Genomic DNA, 12,641 nt, shown 5'->3' with positions numbered 1-12,641 from the left:
CTGTCAGTTTTGGAGATAAAGGGGAACGAAAATTTGCAAAGTTCAGTTCATGATAAAAAGTAGGTCCAAGGTCAATTTCAAGGTCACAGTTATATTGCCAGTATGTGACTTCCTATTCAAATTTAATAGTAACTGTGGACCTATCTCTGCCAGTTTTGGAGATATAAGGGACTAAATGTTACAATTTTGTAGTTACAATAATGTGCCATAAATTTCCTACAGAAAAAATTAATTAAAATAAAGAAAAGGTCATTTTGGTTGAAATTCTTGAAATGGTAGGTGCTCAGAAGTTCCAGATGTTCAAATTTCATGAAATAATATCATTTTAGACCAGAAGTTGTCTGCCTTGCCAAGCCTTATGTCTTATTTTCCATTCAACTTACATTACATTCAACTGTGAATGCATCAACATAGGGTTTACTCCTAACATGATGATGTTAGGGAGAGAAGTTTTTATGCCATTGCACTTACTAACAGGTTGTGTGAATGAAAATTTGATACCATATGAGACTCATGAATGGTTGAAAAACTTGAGTGAAAGCCTAAATAGATCACATGAAATGGCTAGAGAAAAATTAAAATGTGTGCAGAAACGTCAAAAACAATTGTACGATGCAAAGTTGAGAGAGAGTGAATATACTTGTGGTCAGAAGGTATATTTGAGGGATGAAAGTCATAAAAAGGGAGAAAGTAAGAAACTTAGACCCTTAAATAGAGAACCATATGATGTTGTCAAAGCATCCCCACCTCTCTATACAATTAAAGATAAAAAGGGGAAGATCCATGTGGTACATCATGACAGATTGAGAAAATTTGTTGAAAGAGAGAGTGATTTTCATTTGAATGAAACACAATTGGTGGAACCAATTGTAAAGAGATCAAGATTTGGTAGACAAATTAAGAGATTTAAGAGATTTTACCTTAGAATGATTATATTGAAGTATATTTTGTTTATTAGTTAAGATATAGTTGTATATAAATATTTCCTTTAATTTTCGGCAGTGCTGAAATAAAAGGAATTTAATTTAATTTTTTGTATTTCTTTATTTAGACCATGGATGAATCAAATATTTTAAACATCATGGAAGAGAATTTTGAATGGACCAGAGATTGGATTGAAAGTCCATCCAGTTTATTTAACACTGCCCTAGAAAACTTAAAACCCAATACACTATATGAAGCAAGAATTTTGATATACATAGGCACACTGTGGAAAGAGAACATTATTAAAGAGAAAGGACTGGATTACCTAATAGAACATTTGGAAGATTACAAAAATACCATAACAATAGAAGAATATCAAGAAATTGTCTATTACATGAGAAATCAGATATATCATTATTTAAAAAAAAATTTATATATATATAAAATAAAATAAAGATATATTTAGTAAAGTATATTATAGTTTGTACTTCCTATTATATTTCAGGTGATTTGATCAAAACAACAGTCCAAGTTAGTATATGTTTTCTAAATATTTGTTTGAATTTTATTGTTGAGCATGAAAAAAATTGAATATTACATAACATTGTTACACTGTTGAAACTAATACGTTAAAGTTTAGCATGTGTTTTGCATGTAGTTAGATTAGAGATTGTTGAGGTAACAATTCTTTTATTATTACATATTTTGAGGATAGAATATTTCATAGAGATTTAATATAAAAATAATTTGCTTTGCTTCTCATTTGAATAATATGTGTACGTAGTAAATGCGGCAATGCTGTAATACTATGTTAATAACGTAATACAATGTAAAATTATATTAATAATGTGATATTATGCAAATATTCATTTGAAAGAAAAGATCACTATCATGTTATTTTTATTCAAGAAAGTAAACCATTGTATAAGTTTATTTCAGATATGGATAATTTAGATATGCTAGATGAAGCCTATTTTGTCCCTGATTATGATGACACTGATCTGGTGGAAGATCCTACTGTCCTAATTGGTGAAGAGGGGGAGGAAGCTACCCACTCAAAGTGCAGAAGGAAGAAACAGAGGAAAGAAGTTCAGTGTGGTTTGTGTCTGGTGTCCAGTGCTGACCTGAGTAGACATCTTGGACGTCATGTGAACTCTTGTTATTTGTCGTGGTATATGACTCCAGGATTGGTGTGCTGGTATTGCATATCGATGGAAAAGGACAATTCGCTTTTACGTAAACATCACGGTGATGTTCATTCATGTAGAACTGGTGATTTCGAGGAAATTGTAATGATTTTACATAGCTTAAACTCATGGGAAAATTACTGCAGTAAGCTACAGCCTTTTGTTTACATTCGGCTAGTGTATTGTTGAACTTTGAACCTTAAGTTGGAATGGCTTGTAAGTGGTATCAGTTTACTAAAGAGGGGATTGTGGTGTCCAGTAGAGAGGTTGGCGGTCAACCATTCAAGGCCGTCCACTTTTCCTCTGCCTGCCAGTCAAAGTAGCAGTGAACCATTCAAGGTTGTCCACTTTTGAAATGTATAAATACAGCCGCTCCACGCAGTGTTGGCCAGTTAGAGTATAGTGTCAGACTTAGTTTCACAACTTAGTTTGAGTTAGTTTCACAGTATAGTTCCAGTTAGTTTATTGTAGTTGAGCTGCAGTTGTTTAAGTTACAGCAGTACTTAAGTTGTAGAAGTACAGCAGTACAGCAAGATAACCAGAGACAGTGTTTAGTAAAAGATACAGAAACATGTACATTTGTGTTGAGAATTATTCTTAGAACTAGAGGATCAGAGAGGCGATACCGCCTCCGGATATTGTACCACCAGCTGGAGTAAGCGCATTCGTATGGACCCCCCCCCCCCTCCTAAAAGGGACACCATCACCAGTCTGGTGTTTGACAAGCTCTATAAGATGCAATCAACAAGAGTTCTCAAAATATGCAAAAAAATATGACTAAAAATGATACAATCAAGCAGATTTTTGAATTGACTTGCATTTTCATACCCTTGATCACTCCTGTATTCTCTAGACAAAAGGCCTATTGGTTTTCCTTGAAATACGTTGTCAATGGTGCATATATGCTGACAAAAGATAAAACCTAGGGGAAACAATGGGGACATCTCTGCTAGATTTAAAGATATGAGAGGCAAGAAAATATGCAAAGCTCAGTTCATGGTGAAAAAGTAGGTCAAAGGTCAATTTCAATATCATAGTATATGAATTTCTATTCAAGTTCAATAGCAACCATGGGCATTTCTTTGCCAATTTTGCAGATTTAAAGGCCAGAAAACATGCAAAAAGCAGTTCATCATAAAAAGTAGGTCAAAGGTCAATTTCAAGGTCACAGATTGCTAGTGTACTTCCTATTCAAGTTCAATAGTAACTATGGACCTATCTCTGTCAGTTTTGAAGATAAAGGTGAACGAAAATTTGCTAAGTTCAGTTCATAGTAAAAAGACGGTCAAAGGTCAATTTTAAGGTCACAGTAAATTGCCAGTATATGACTTCCTATTTAAGTTCAATAGTAACTATGGACCTATCTCTGCCAGTTTTGGAGATAAAAGGGAAAGAAAATCTGCAAAGTTCAATTCATGATGAAAAGTAGGTCAAAGGTCAATTTCAAGGTCCCACTTAGATTGCCAGTATATGACTTCCTATTCAAGTTCAATGGTAACTATGGACCTATCTCTGCCAGTTTTGGAGATAAAAGGGAACAAATATTTTCAAAGTTCAGTTCATGGTGAAAAGTAGGTTAAAGGTCAATTTTAAGGTCAAAACTAGAGGATCAGAGAGGCGATACCGCCTCCTGGTATTGTACCACCAGCTGGAGTAAGCACATTCGAATGGGAAGGAAAAAGAAGGGGGAGGGGTTGACAAGCTGCATGAAATGCAGTAAACAAGGGTTATCATTTTTTATAGATAATTATTATATTTTTAAATCAGGTGGGAAAAAGTAAAAGGTCAAATACAAGGATGTAGTATCATTGTGAATGTAGGACTTCCTCTCTAACTGTAATGGAAACAATATTTCAAAGTTTGTTTATATTTGGGTTAAGCCGTGCTGCCTTTTATTCTGTAGTTGACATTGACCTACATGGGCAATATTGTATATTCTTTATTTTTGTGTTTGTTTGTATCATATATATTAATGAAAATTTAAAAATGGGTTGATGCAGCTGGTTTGACATTTAAAATAATTAGAATATCAAAACTGGGAGAGAAATTATAGTTAAGGAAATTAAATCCACCAAAAAAGTGAAAATCTTGTTTCGGTAGTGCTGAAAAAAAAGATAAACAACAAAATATAGTTGCCATTTTTAAGATACTAAAAAGAGTTTGTATGCGATTGAAAAATATCTACATATAAATTTTTAAAAATTTGGGGGATTTTGATATTGAAAAGGACAGTTATACAAATATTATCACATTGACGTTGAAAATGAAAAACAGTTTTTAATGGATTGAATGTAACGGGTAACTGATACTAAAACTTCATTGAGCTTTAATGAAATGCGAGAGCAAATACTTCACATGTACAGCTGACCAAATGGGTACTAATGCCAAACTAATCATGCATTAAAGCAAGTATATCTATTTATTGTGATAATTAATTTGTTACACTTCATACAAATTGAGTATAGGTGGAGCTTGGATAACCAGAAACATATTAATTAATTGTACTAGTTTCTTGCAGGCCTCAAATCACCTCAAGAAATAAACTGAATTAATAACTCTATCACCCATTAGTTTTACATTATATTTCTTTTAATGTATATAATACTTAAAACAGATACTTTGATTTTTTGATACATAACTTAATATATCTTTTAATGTTTATTATACTTGAAATAGATGCTTCGATTAATTGATTCATAACTACTGTTAAACTATTAGAACATAGCCCAGATAGCAAAGAGTGGTCGCGCCAACGTCGGCCCGACGACTTTGCCTCCGTCGGGCCAACGTTGGCAGACGACGTCGGTTCGAAGTCGGCGTGTCCGGCGGCCCGCCGTCGGCCCACCGGTGGTCTGCCACCCTTTTGCCAACGTCGCACCGACGCTGGGCCGACGTCATTATGGATAAACGGCGGTCAGCCGCTGTCATGCCGACAATTTGCCAACTTCGCGCCAACGTCGGGCCAACGTCGTTATGAGCTATTACTATCGGCGGTTAGCCGCTGTTATGCCGACCTTTTGCCGACGTCGCGCCAACGTCGGGCCAACGTTATTATCGATAACCGGCGGTCAGCCACTATAATGCCGACCTTTTGCCGACGTCGCGCCAACGTTGGGCCAATGTCGTTATGAGCTATTACTATCGGCGGTTAGCCGCTGTTATGCCAACGGTGCCACCTTCTTGCCAACTTCGCGCCAACGTCGTTAACCATCGTTTTACCACCGTTATGCAAATAATGCCGTTCTTTAATTAGCCAATGTTATTATGGACTCTCCATGGTCAGCCAGCTATGACTCAATTGGCGAACGTTGGCAATAGGGTAGCAGCGGCGTTTCTTCGTAATTACCCTCTCACTGAAGTGAAAAAGTCCCGTTGGCCTAAAAGATAATAATAATAACAACGTGAATCATGTTTTGTGAAGAAACATCTTTATAAATCTGAGTGAGTTAATAACGATAATTCAATTAGTTATTGAAAATAAATATTATTACTGATGCATCTCTAAAGATCTACTTTACAGATGTCATATATAATCCAAGCTTTCGGTCCCTAGGCCTTCTTCAGAGACATTAAAAAAATGAAGAAAAACTCCTGGGGTATGTGGCGTCGATGATGTGTTAAAGGCACGCGATGCTGCAAAAGCGTCCTAAACGCTAAACGTAACATATAAAAAATCAATATTCATTTAAGAAACTATTGTCCCTACTGAGTCCATTATTCAAGGTGTCTAGTGTTCTAATACATTTCTGTACGACGATCCGTCTTTGCCTAGTGTCGTTTCCTTTTAAGACGGTGACGGTGATGTCTTTAGCTGAGTGTTGTGTTGTCCCACAGGCACGAAGAGGTTTTTGTTGTTTATAGGGCAGCGGTGGTGTCTAATTCTGTCTTTTAATTTCTGCCTCGTTTCCCCGACGTACATTTGATGGCATTGTTAACATCATATCAAATAGATGACGCTCTGTGAGTCGCAAGATTTGCAGCATATCTTTGACTACGACACTACGCTGGAAAGAAGTGACTGTGGCCTTAATTCCCACACGGGACGAAGAGGGATGATGATGATGACTAAGATTCATCTGAGGAACTCTGCTGCGGCGCCTGGGCTGCTTCTCTCTCTGTGAAGAGAATAGAAAAAATATAAAAACTCACACTTAATCTAATAAAACATACAAAATTCACCGTTAATATCATATGTTATTTCACTGATATGCAAAATAAAAAACGGCTAAGAAGACAACTGAAACCAAGCTTAAGGAATCTAGCATGATACTGATCCACGTTTCTCTAACTATTATTTTTTCTATTTGCGATGTGAAATGTTCTAAACTTTATGAGGTCAGGGACAGACAGGTTAGTTTTATACGCTCGATTTTGGCCGCAACGAATCAACAATCCATGTTTCTCTATCGTATTATTGAACCGTTGGTTTCAGTTGTCTTCTAATGACTTATTTCTTAGTTCGCATCCAATCCACCCGCGCTTATTCGTAATGTTGCATATTGAAATGAAGTTGTTAATGTATACTTTGAAATGTAGACGAAATAATGTAATTATTTTCCAGGGAAGTGGTTACTCTGCTAAATATATTACCCTTCTTCTTCTCCAGCCTCCTCCTCCTACCCCCATCCCTGTCACTTACATATATTTTAAGAAGAATAATGTACTAAATTCCAGAAGAGAGTCGCAGGCAAGAAGTAGGCTAAATTAATTTCTTAGTTGTTTACTACTTAATCCATTGATAGGGATGATATAAGTTAAACTACTGCATCTTACCATGGCAATGACACACTGAAGCACTTTAACTATATACACATATACCTTTCAAGTGTATTTTCTTGTGAGGATTGACTGCTCAACACAGGCGACAAATAGGTAGTAATGCATGATGGAAGACTATAAGAGAAATATGAGATACATATTAAGTGTGGCTTTGTAATGTGCACAAAATGCCTTGTCTAATTATGAGCCTAAACCAAAAAAGAAACATTATTATATCATACCCTGTGGGTATTTGACTAAACATCTAGAAAAAAATTCAATTTAAACTTGCCCCCCCCCCCCCCCCCTCCCTAAAAGAACCACTTCTGGATATTTTAGGTTAGCCTACTGAGGTCCATTTTTGAACAGAAAACCTGTACAAATCTGAGTGGACATTATACCCCTTAATGCTAAACTGAGTTTGGAATGTATGCCATTAGGTTTATCCAGTGTTAAACCCATGCTGACATTATAAGTTTACATGTTAGTATCATGCAGCCTTGCTATATACCCCTATTATATAAGCATTTCAAATTCAACTAGAGAAAATATAAACAATATATACTCCTAGGTACAAAAAAAAGTACTAGAACGTTGCTCATTCACATTTATAAATTGTCTATACATGAAATGTGGTAATTGAAATGTCTTTCAAAGCATAAAAGAATTTGAGCGGGAAAATCTTTTTGGCCGCCGGAAACCCAACGTCGCCCCGACGTTGGTTCAAAGGTGGCATGCAGCGCGCCAACTGCCTGCAGCTACGACTAACAAATTATCGACAGATTTGCTTGTTTTCGTTAATTCATCTACAACAAATAAACCTCCACCTATAGTACGAAAAACATAAACACTTTAAAGCAAATACTTACCTAACAATTTGGTGCAAAATACGGAAAATATGAAATAACCGTCAAGTGCACTTGCAACGATCTATGGCCGCTTAGTGTGGGTGACCTCGATTTGAAATTGGCCGCTTAGTGCAAATCGAGCACAGCTGGTGAGCCACCGTTATACCGACGTCGGGCCGACGGCGTGAAGCAGTCGTCGGCCCGACGTCGGGTCACCAGTAGTGGCCCGACGCACAGCTGATGAGCCACCGTTATACCGACGTCGGGCCAACGGCGTGAAGCAGTCGTCGGCCCGACGTCGGGTCACTAGTAGTGGCCCGACGTCGGCCCGACAACGACTGCCGACCGCGACCGTGCCGACCAATGCCGACGTCGGCCCGACCGCTCATTGCTATCTGGGAGTTCTTAAAAGTATACCAATTGGAAATAAAATATTTTATAACAGACATGCCTTATATTTAATAACAAATATGTTAATATACAACTCCATATTCAATTAAACAGTAAGTATAGGTGTATATTAGAGATATAAGGATCAGAAAATTTGCAATATGCAGTTTGTGGTGAAAGGTAGGTTAAAGGTCAAATTCATAGTCAAGTTCAATAGTAACTATGGGCATTTCTCTGTCAGTATATTTTATAAGGGTGGGAAAATTTGCAAACTACAGTTCATGGTGAAAAATAGGTCAAAGGTCAATTTCAAAGTAAAAGTTTCCCAGTATATGACTTCCTATTCAAGATCAATAGCAACTATTGCCAGTTTTGGAGATATAAGGGAGGGAATTTTTTTTAGTGCAGTTCATTATGAAAAGTAGGTCACAGATCAATTTGAAGGTCAAAGGCTAATTTCAAAGTTACAGTAAGACCCCATTTCCACAGATTTTAGATCGATCTATCCCCATGGGGAGTCTCACTAGATTACTGTCAGCTTAGCTGGCTTAAGTGCCTGTCCTGCCTACTAAAAGCTGTAAGGGGATAATTAAATTCTGTGTGTGGTCGGCTAACTGCAGGGAGTTAGGTCGATCAAGTAAGATCGATCTTAATCTATGGGAATGCGCTCTAAGATTGTCAGTATATCACTTCCTATTCAAGTTCAATGGTAACTATGGGTGTATCTCTGCTAGTTTTGATGATATAAGGACCAGAAAACTTGCAAAGTGAAGTTCATCATGAAAAGTAGGTCAAAGGTCAATATCAAGGTCACAGTTAGATTGCTAGTTAATGACTTCCTATTCAAATTCTATGGGCGTATCTCTGCTAATTTTGGGAGTATTTTTTCATTTTATGTTAACTACTGAATATTGCATTGTTGTACTATTTAATAAAGTGCAACTCCTAAACCGTATGGAAAATAAGAAAATGGACACCACCTCCAGTATTGTGCTTGACAAGCTGTACTTCATGCAAAAAACAAGACGTCTCTAGTGTAAAAAGTTCCACAATTACAGAGTTTTTAGTTTCGGCATCAAATGACTGCAAATGACCCCAAACCCACGAAGATGAAGGGAGTCCCTAAATAGTAGCCCTAACTGTAATATGAAAGCTTAGGTCTGTGTAGTTTCTGAAAATTGGCACAAACAATTCTTTTTTTGCAGAAAATTCCCATTTTTAGAAAATTTTGGCCTGTTTGACCTTGAAATAAAGGTCAAATGTCAAATCCAAGGGCATATTTGGAAACTCCATATATGACTTTTGGTCAGACCTCTATAGTAACTTTTTCCATAATTCCTTCAGTTTGGGAGATATTTAGCATCAAATTTTCAAAAATTTTGACAAGGGTGCATTTCAGTGAACATCACACCCAGACCAATGCACCAACTGAGACAAAAATACCAGGGGGTTCAAGTTGGGATTATATGTGACCTAAATCCAAGAGATGGGGACACAGGTCCTTGCAGTCTAGGAGGAGAAGCGGTAACGGTGACTTGTTTCCGGCGCCCGACTGCGGAGCCGGCGGAGCCAACGGAGCCGGCGGAGCCGGCGGAGCTGTACGAGACGGGCCGGGACTAAAACCATGAGTACCGCCAGCGTATACGCTGGTGGTACTAATAAATTGCCTCTAATGACTTTCTATTCAAATTCAATAGTAACTATGGGCGTATCTTTGCCAGTTTTGGAGATAAAAGGGAACAAAAATTTGCAAAGTTCAGTTCATGGTAAAAAGTAGGTCAAAGGTCAAATTTAAGGTCATAGTAAATTGTCAGTATATGACTTCCTATTCAAGTTCAATAGTGACTATGGACCTATCTCTGTCAGTTTTGGGGATTAAAGGGAACGAAAATTGGCAAAGTTCAATTCATGGTGAAAAGTAGGTCAAAGGTCAATTTTAAGGTCACTGTTAAATTGCCAGTATGTGACTTCCTATTCAAGTTCAATAGTAACTATTGACCTATCTCTGCCAGTTTTGGAGATAAAAGGGAACAATAATTTGCAAAGTTCAGTTCATGGTGAAAAGTAGGTCAAAGGTCAATTTCAAGCTCACATCTAGATTGCAAGTAAATGACTTCCTATTCAACTTAAATAATAACTATTGACCTATCTCGGCCAGTTTTGGAGATATAAGGGACTAAATGTTACAATTCTGAGTTACAATAATGTGCCACCACAAAGTACTTTTTAATACAGCATAACACGAAAACCGTTTGGAATACAAAAAAACGGAGACCACCTCCAGTGTTGGGCTTTACATGCTCTACAAAATGCAAAAAAGAATGGGTCTCTAGCATTAACGGTTCCTGAATTAGAGACAGTTTTCAGTTTTGGCATCTTATGGCCGCTTCTCCCAAGAAAATGCACCGATTGACCCCAAATTCATGGAGATGAAAGATGACCTGAAGGGTAACACTTTCCAATAATATTATTGGTTAAGTCTGTGTGGTGTCTGAATAACAGGGCAAATAATATTTTTTTTCTTAAAAAATTTCATTTTTTTTTAAATTTTGGCCCGTTTGACCTTGAAATAAAGGTCAAAGGTCAAATCCAAGGGCATATTTGAAATCTACACATATGACTTTTGGAAAGCTGTCTGTAGAAAATTTTCCCATAATTCCTTCCGTAGGGTAGATAATTGGCATTGAATTTTCAAAAATTTTGACAAGGGTGCATTTCAAGGAGCGTCACGCCCAGGTCAATGCAGCGACTGAGACAAAAAAACCTGGGGGTTCAAGTTGAGGTTATATGTGACCTAAATCCAAGAGATGGGGACAGGGGTCCTTGCGGTCTAGGAGGAGAAGCGGTAACGGTGACTTGTATCCGGCGCCAGTACGCGGAGCCGGCGGAGCTTACGGAGCCGGCGGAGCCGGCGGAGCCAACGGAGCCGGCGGAGCCGGACGAGACGGGTCGGGACTAAAACCATGAGTACCGCCAGCGTACACGCTGGTGGTACTAAATAAAGATTACAAAACAGAACCCTGTTTTGTTGGTGGCAGCGATTTTGTTCATTCTTTAAAAGAATAAAGAGAACCGTACACTAGTGGCAGAATAACGAGAACATTACAGTATTGGCAGATGAAATTTACTTTACTGCATGGATGAAAAATGGACTATATAATGATTTGACATTTCACACTGACATTGTTATCATTAATAATATTGTTTGGAGCAACTTTGAGTTAAAATCACTTTGTTACTTTTAAGTTGATTTAAAGTGATAATGGATTTAAAAACTTTATTTTGCTTTCTTAACAGATGGACATTTGTGTTGAGACGTGGACTTGATTGACTTTGCTTGTGTTAAAGTTAAATGTCGAGTCTTGGTATAACAAGAATGAACTTATTTGCTTTACTTGCTTATTTTAAATGTAAAGGATGATTTCAGTTGTTGAATTATAATAATTGTTAGTTAAACAATTTAAAGAAATGGTTTATATTGTAATAATAGGGGGGAGTTTTGTTCGTCAAAAGGGGGGAGAGTGTGACGATGTAGTGTGTTAGTTGAGATTGTTTTATATTGCTACCGGTAGATGTCTCTATAAGTAAAGTAAAATGTTAAATTTACTATGAAGACGAAGGACGAACATGTGCGCTAGGTCATCACTTTACGCTCATCATAACCTCAAGTCAGGTTGTCTCTAAGAATGTAATAAGGTAATTAAGCCATATAATACGCTTTGGGTATGTACATTTAGTACATTTATTTCGATATGAAAATTTGGTAAACCGTCATCACCTATTTGTAGTTAATTAAGTCAGGTGGTATTTGTATTAAAGTCAATTTTTTATATTGATATTCAGTTGGCATGAATATTATCCTTTTAGACAATTCTGTTTTTCCTGGCCGTCATTCTGCTGTACATGTATGCTAAAAAACAGCCGAATATTGTGAGTATAAGCTACAGGTACTATAGCTATATGATATTTAAGTTTCATAATTTTATTTACATTGTCGCTATTTGAGTGTACATGTAGCTCTCTCTTTCTCTCCATTCTTTTATTCTCATTTTGTATGTACATTTCTTGTATTTCAGTTTTTGTGATTTGTTATTTAATTATTGTATTGTATTTATTATTAAGTTTTTCTGTTTGTTTAGTTTCACCACTACCACTACCACAACAACTACTTGTATGTGCTGTATTACATCTACTTGGTGCGTGAATGAATAAAGGTTAACTTTAAAGATGACCGAGTTTGCGCTTCAAGTTATTGACCTGTAGACAGCAACATTCTTGATGGAAAAGTTGGAACGAGACAGTAAGCTGAAGGAAGAGGAATTTAAAGTCCAGAGACAGCAAATGGAAATGCAGAGAAACCAGCAGCTGCAAATGTTTGAGTTCATGCAATCTGTTCTTTAAAAAATCAAAATTGACTAAAAATTGGTCAAGGTTTGAGACTGATGTGAATGATGTAATTCCTCTGGGAAGTAAGAAATCAGATGACAATGTAATTGAATCGAATGCAGTTGGTGATATGAAGAATGAAACGAAT

General features: G+C 36.8%; 1 long non-coding RNA gene across 1 annotated transcript; it reads right to left on the bottom strand.

Annotated features, from left to right (window-relative positions):
- Positions 1–4,507: 4,507 nt before the first annotated feature.
- On the bottom strand, positions 4,508–8,119 carry LOC147764900 (uncharacterized). Its single transcript, XR_015335597.1, has 3 exons — positions 7,739–8,119; positions 6,930–7,004; positions 4,508–6,226 (listed from the first exon to the last, which is right to left on the bottom strand). It is a non-coding gene; the product is annotated as an uncharacterized LOC147764900 (long non-coding RNA).
- Positions 8,120–12,641: the final 4,522 nt, after the last annotated feature.

Source organism: Lingula anatina, chromosome 1, assembly GCF_051362555.1.
Source record: "Lingula anatina isolate TDL-2025a chromosome 1, LinAna3.0, whole genome shotgun sequence".
Classification (NCBI taxonomy): domain Eukaryota; kingdom Metazoa; phylum Brachiopoda; class Lingulata; order Lingulida; family Lingulidae; genus Lingula; species Lingula anatina.
The sequence above is the reverse complement of the archived record's forward strand: the minus strand, read 5'-3'. Positions and strand labels throughout refer to the sequence as shown.